Source organism: Pleurodeles waltl, chromosome 3_1, assembly GCF_031143425.1.
Source record: "Pleurodeles waltl isolate 20211129_DDA chromosome 3_1, aPleWal1.hap1.20221129, whole genome shotgun sequence".
NCBI lineage: Eukaryota > Metazoa > Chordata > Amphibia > Caudata > Salamandridae > Pleurodeles > Pleurodeles waltl.
In genome coordinates this window covers 1,562,939,628-1,562,946,850 of record NC_090440.1, presented here as the reverse complement: position 1 = coordinate 1,562,946,850, position 7,223 = coordinate 1,562,939,628, and the positions used below count along the sequence as shown (strand labels likewise).

Here is a 7,223-nt window from a genome sequence, read left to right as displayed (position 1 = left end):
CTGGAGGGGCTCGCCTTGATGATTAGTGGTACTCATTATAAACAACGCAGACGGCCACGGCCAGCACAGTTGATAATCATGCATATTACACTATGACTGAGACAATTTTGTCATGCAGAAGCAGCACAGCGTCAGACTGCAGAGTAGGCCAATTTTAGCATGCTACATGGTTATTCAGCTGCCTTGTTGAGCGCTTACCTTGTCATCGTGGGGTGGTCCCAAGGGTGCTAATTTGTGACTAATTAATTTTAGTGCTGTGATGCGGACACCAGCACCAAAATGTGTCTAACCCTTAACGCCTGGCACTCGGCAGGACTATGGGAGTGCTGAAGTGAAGGAGATGCAAGGAAGTATCTGCAAAGAAGGGTGCTGAGGTGTTTGATATGTAGATGGAAGATTTTAGAAAGCTGTGGGGGAGAAAAATGTGTAAATGACTAACAGACTGCAGAGGAAAGTAGTGTGAAACGATGAGTGTGGAGATTAAGACACTGAAGAGTACTGCTATTTCCACAGACCTTAGTAAAGTTTATCTCACAGTCACATATTTTCGAAACTGAATCTTTTTAATTTTTCAAAACAAAATCAGGGTTATTACTCAATTATTTTGTCTTGCTTAACAGGCATAGCAAGAGAGCTATTGGCATCTTGCAGCGTACTTAGAGCCTGCCCATTGCTTACCACTACTTCACGTTAATCATTTTCTCTTTGCTTGCTTTTTATCCCCCTGCTTGTAGGCTTTACTTCCTCATATAGTGTTGTCCTTCCCCGGGAGCATGGGCGCAATAATTACCGTGTGACATGTCTGTATGCAGCGGTACGAAGCTCCCCTAGAGGCACCCGATGCACTATGGAAAGCACAAGATTTTAGTTTAGGTGTTGCAAGCCACGCCCTTACTTACATGGACCACGCCTTTTGGAAAGGATGTTTTAGGCGACGTCTCTTTTAACGACTCAACTTTTTTTCAGCACACTTTTGAAGTCCTGCGTGTTGGTTGCGTAGACGTTACCTAGTAGGCCATTGTTTTTGGGGCAGCCTATTGCCGTAGCCTAAATAGTTAAGCATTAGACATGCACGCACGTGTCAGACTCTCATGAAAAGGTTTTGAATATAAGCGAGAAAGGCTCTGTGCATCCAAGTTCAAAATTCCGAAGGCCGCCTCTATAGCACGCTGAAACATCCCATCCGTCTAACAACATCCACAAGCTCCAAGTAAAGTCTGCTTTAGCTCCGCCCCTGTGCCGTCGCGATTGGACAGGGAGTCAGAGCATCTCTAAGTTTTATTGGGCTGCTATGCCGTCAGTCTTGTGAACTCCTATGCACTTCCGCGTTCAGGCATCACTTTCGGATTGCTTTAGAGCTCGTTTAAGCAGGTGTTACTTGGGCAGCAGAGGCAGCTGCCAGCTAGTTCCCAGAGGAAAAGCTAGCTCACGCAGGGGCGGAGGCGGTAGCTTCGAGTGAGAGTAGTGCAGCAGAGCCCGTGAGGCTTAGTGTGAGTACAATGAGCATGCCCCTCTATACTTTACTGTATACTTAATGTGCTGCTATCATCAGGGTACGATAACTCTGCTCACCACTTGCTGTGACTCTGCAAGTCATACTAGCAAACTGTTGACCACAATGCCAGAGCAGTGCTGTTCTCAGTCAGGACTCCCTCTGCACCCAGCACAAAATCTGCGTTCATCCTGCATCAGAGCCACGACTCGACTACTCTCACCCCAAGGCTAGACCCCAACCCGCCAATATTGTCAGCCTCCGAGTCAGGCCATCGATCTGCTTATTTCAAGATCAGCCCACGACACACGCCTTCCCTAAACTACCTCCAGGCAGCCACCATCTGAGGTAAAGGCCACCACCACGCCACTATGCACCTGATCACCAACATACATATTTAAGGGTAGAACACCATCACCCGGCCCACCGTTGCTGCTAACCGCTCTCTCCTGTCAACGGTTCACTACAGTGTCTCGTGCCATTCTAACGGCCCTGCCTCTTGCTGCGATGTAGTTCACTTAAGCCTATTGCTACTGCACTCTTAAGGCGGTGAAGTATTTACTGTGAAATTCAGTGTACATTGAACCATATTTCTCTGACAAATGTAGGTAAAATATCTGCTTTGGTGGGCTTGCTTGCCAAAATAATGTTAACAATTTTTATTTTTTAGCTGTATTACGCAATACAAACAATCTTCTCAAACCTCCTCTTCCCTCTTCGTTAGTCTAGTTTGGATGAGTTACAGTATTTCTCATTGAATGATTGAAGCTTTGTGGGAGTGAATTGCTCTAGCAGTGTATATAATCCCACAGTGAGCTATTCAAAATCTTTGTGTATAAGGAGAGTAGTTGTAGCCCCATCCTCTTCCGCTGGAAACTGAAAAATGTTGGCATGTGTAAAAACACTTCGCTAAGTGTTGCACCCCTGTTTGTAAGGTGCGAGCACTTTGACAAGCGCGCAGCGGGGCAATTCTTAATTACTTTACGAAGGAAGAAGAGAACAATCACAGACCTTGGTTACACACTTTGTTCTGCACTGTTGACATCTTTGTAGTTGGTTTTTGAAGATGGTAACTTTTCTTTCAAGTGTAAGTGGGCACATCACCAGTTGGCGCTTGTTTCTCCGTTGTTAAGGCTCGGGTTACAGCTAGATATGTAGTGAGTACGTAGACTTTTATAGAGTCAAACAGTGATTCATAAGGCCATGTTTTATGAGGAAGACATTTACTGTTAATTGTGAAACTGTTTTCCTAACTATCCTTGGCAACGAGGTCGATTATATTGACTTTCGTTAGTGCTTAAATGACAGTCAAGATGGTGCCAAACTATATAGTGTCCTCCTCGGTTTCAGTGTCTGAACTTTAGTAAACGGTATACTTAAGTGTTCTTATTGTGTGAACTGCCTGCTTTCTATAAGAGTATGTTTAAATTACTGTTTTGTATACATACCTCCCAAGAATAACGTTTTTTTTTTTTTTTTTAAATGTCTGTTTATTAGTTTATATTTGACACCAGAAATATTGGGTACAATTGTTACAGCAATAAATTACATGCCGCCTTACGCGGTACGACTCGTACATTAGAACGATGATCATATGATTGTTGTACGGGTTTGAGCGCCAATAGAGACATGTGAACATACTTAATAAACATTATGTAAACAAGTAGAACAATCAAACATAATTAAACAAGCTCATGGAACTATATGTGGTGTGTGATAGATTATATACTACCTAGAGATAAAAAGAGTATCCGATGGGAGTATGCAAGTAGCGTGACCAGTGGTTGGAAGCAGGGGCGTGAGAGATCGTGAGAATAATGTCATGTGTGAATGGCCATTTGTCGTGGGACAGCGCAGTGTTCAAGGAGGTTTCTACATTTAGTAATAAGGTCTCCCAGCATTCTTCCTTAGAGCGGATGACTCCTTGTGCTTGTAACCACTGAATAGTGTGTGTCTCTGCGCGTCTACATGTAAGCAGACCCCAAAGCCACATATGTAGGTCTGGGGGGTATTTTCATGCCATATTCACTCTACGCTTATACAGTACATAGGCAAGATCGATAAATCTGTGAAGTTTATCGCCCCTTTTTCGGGAGCGAAGACCCAAAAGGCAAGAAGAGGGTGTGTGAGGCAGGTCGTGTGTTGTCAGTTCCATCACAATTTAAATTACCATGTGCCAAGTGGGTTGTAGTACCGGACATTCCCACACCATGTGATAAAATCCTACCGAAGATAGTGCACAGCGTGGGCACCCAGGGGAAGACAAGGAGAACATGTGTTTGATGCGATGGGGATCTAAATAAGCCTGATGGACATAATTAAATTGTGTGATCCTGAACCTAAGGTTTCCGGACTCAACTTTCACTAGGTGGAGCACTGTTGTCCATTCTTTATCAGATAGTGGTTGCAGTAGTACTGCATACATTCGCCATGAGACTCAGTGTGGACATATGCAAAGACTTATAAAGACTAGTGATAGCGTGCCACGTGCCCCCAGCGAAGAGTATAGTGTGTAAAGTTGGCGATGTAGGAGGTTTCCTATCCGCGGCTTCCCAAGAATGTCGCAGTGCATGTTGTAAGGTGTAATAAGTGAGAAATTGTCCGGGTGGGATAGTGTATATTTCTGCAATGTCTTGGAATGTCATAAGGGGGCCCTCTAAGTATAGATCACCCTCATGGGTAGCTCCTGCAGCCTTCAGAGACCTAGGTTGGCAGCTGTTATCTCTCCTTTCAAGTTAGATAAGTGCCATATAGGGATTACCTGTGAAAATGGGAGGTGGGGGCCTTTGGGGTGAACAAAACGACTCCAGCATGTGTGGGCCACCTTCATCTGGTGAGAAACGCTGGCAGGATCTGGGCGAATGCGACAACCAAGTGTAAACACACCTTCCAGCATTGTTTGAACTTGGAGCAATTCTAGATAGTTGGCGGAACACGAGCAAGCCATTGGCCACTGCAGCTGTGCCACAGTGTAATAGAGTTCAAAGTTGGGGTATCCCAGCCTGCTTTCTGACATCGGTCTCTGAAGTTTGGTCAGGGCCACTCTGTGGTGGCCATCGCTCCATATGAACTTGATCTGGAAGCATCTGAGCATCCGAAAAAAAGGCACATGGGTTCACTATGAGTAACTCTTCAAAGCAGTACAGCAATCTCGGCAGAGTCAGCATCTTAGACACGGCAACACAGCCCAATGGTGATAAGGACAATGACCGCCAAAAAGGGAGGGAACTGCAGGTGTTGGCAGCTGCCTTCTCAAGGTTGCCTTCTTTGATATCCTTCACCATGTGATAAATTCAAACTCCCAGGTACTTAAAGGGGTCCTAACACCACTAGAGGCATATGTCAGCCATAGCTGCCCTATGTGGTGTTGGGTGTGGTGCCAAAGGAGATAGAAACGATTTGGGCCAATTCACCTGTAGCCCCAAGGCTTCACCAAACGCTGACAGGAGTTGCATAAAGTCCGTAAGTACAGTCTGACATCTGAGATAGACTAGGTTGTCATCTGCATAAAGTGATATGATGTGACAAGAGCCTAATATAGGAACTCCTCAAGCTCTCGCTCGATGGTGCAGCTGACAAGCACGAGGTTCCATGGCTAATGCAAAAATAAGCGGCGATAAGGGACACCCCTTACAGGTACCCCGTTGAATAGCAAAACTTTCCGATATCTCCTGTCCAGTCTTTACCCTAGCCACCGGACATCTAAAAAACCGAGGCCCAAAACTCATATTAGCAAGGACTGAGAAAAGGAAATCCCAACCTAAGGTGTCAAAGGCTTTCTCAATGCCCAGCGACACGGCCACCTGATCAAGGGCATCTGAGTGGGTGTTGTGGATGAGCCGCAACAGACATCGTATGTTAGGGAAGATGCTGCAATCCGGTACAAAGCCCGATTGATCGGTGTGGACTAACTTATGAATTACGGGGAGCAGGCGGTTCGCTATGATCTTACCCAATATCTTGCAGTCAAGGTTCGATAGTGACAGGTGGAGGTCTGACTTCACATCCGTTGGATCCCGACCCAGTTTAGGAAGGACCACTATCAGGGCTTCACAGAGTGTGTCTGGTAATCAGCCTCTTTTGTGGTCTTCCTGAAACACCCCGAAAGGGCGCTGCGTGATGGAAGTACAGAAGGTAGCTTTATACTCAGTAGGCAAACCGCCTGTGCCTGGGGTCTTATTGCTGGCAATCGGGGATATAGCTGCGCAAATCTCATCAACGTGCAGGGGCTCCTCAAGGGCATCCTGTCGGGAGATTGAAAGTCTGGGAAGAGATGTGATGGATAAAAACTCACACAGTTGTGTGCGGTAGCGGGCTACATGTACAATTCCTGGTAGTAGGCGCAATATGCGTCATTGGTAGCTAGCTGAGAAGTGGCCGTAGTGCTGTCATCAAGGCGAAGTACCACAATAGGGGCGCTGTGTAGCTCTTCACGGAAAAGCCAAGCAAGTAGTTTGCCTGAACGGACCCCGTGAGCATGTTGCATAGCCATCAGCTTCCGGAAATTATGGTGACTCAGAGAGGAGTCTGCTGCATTGCGACATTCGCGAAGGTGCCATAGTCGGCACGGCGACTCCATTCGGGCTGTGACCCGAGTTTCCAGCAGCCATTGATGCCATTCAATGGCAGTAAAGTCTTCGATCAGTTGGCGTCGGATACCCTAAGAGGACGCCATACAATGTCCCTGGATCACTGCGTTATGAACGTTCCGTTCTACGGCGCAGGAGGAAGCAGAGCCGGTGTTTACTTCAAAATAGCGAGCAAGACATTGTGGCAAATCGTCACAGAAAGGAGGGTCTGATAACGACTCTGGTTGGAGTCGCCAGGAGGGGATGGAAGGACGTTGTTTGCCCCATCTCCGTTTTAAGAGCAATGGGCAATGATCAGAGAGTGACCGACAGAGATATTCCGAATGGGTTAGTAAGTGGCCAATCAGATCTGAGCAAAGAAGGAGATCGATCATGATATGTAAGTCATGAACCGATGAGTAGGACGAGTACTCATGATCATGTGGGTGACTCTGGCGCCATAAGTCATGTAAGCGCATACGGGTGCACAAGTTGGTGAAGTTGCGGGTGACGCGGGCACTGATGGCTGTGGGTAAGGGGGGATAAGAGCGATAAAGCTGAAAGTCTGGGACACAGTTAGTCTTCTTCCCACAACGCGAGATGTAACGGATCCTGGAGAAGCGCTGGAGTAAGGACAACAAGGAATCCTGCCCGATTGGCATTGGGTGCATATTTTTCCACCAAGTTGAGGGATGTACTGTCTAAGAAGCCTTCCAAGATGACAAATCGTCCATCCGTGTCTACTCTTTGGGTAGTTGGTGCAGGGGACCCCAGTGACTATCCAAACAAGCACCCCTCTGTGCGTATGCAGACCTTCTAGTGCCATATACTTGTTCCCGCCATTTAACATGCAGACAGTCCAATTCAGAAGTCGTGAGGTGCGTTTCCTGAAGCATGGCCACATGTACATTTCCATGTCTAAGGTATGTGTACACTCTGACATTTGGTTGAAAAGGTCATGCTACACACATTCCTTGTCATAATATGATAGTGTGGGATTTGCTATGTGAGTTTCGGGGTATCTGTCACAGCTTACAACCTACATGTAGGAGATGAGTGTACAGGACCCAATCCAGCATAACTCCTGAGCCATCCTGTCCCTCCCGCATAAACCAATATGGGCCAACACTGTTATATTCGTATTGTAAGTGTAGCAATAGCAT

General features: G+C 46.4%; 1 protein-coding gene across 1 annotated transcript in view; it reads left to right on the top strand.

The window, feature by feature from the left end:
• The first annotated feature begins 1,296 nt into the window (after nt 1-1,296).
• The window catches only part of GPD2 (glycerol-3-phosphate dehydrogenase 2), a 1,016,859-nt gene continuing 1,010,932 nt past the window's right edge, over nt 1,297-7,223 (top strand). Inside the window, exon 1 of the mRNA XM_069225155.1 lies at nt 1,297-1,490. The gene's annotated coding sequence lies outside the window, so the exon portion shown is untranslated. The remainder of the gene's footprint in view (nt 1,491-7,223) is intronic.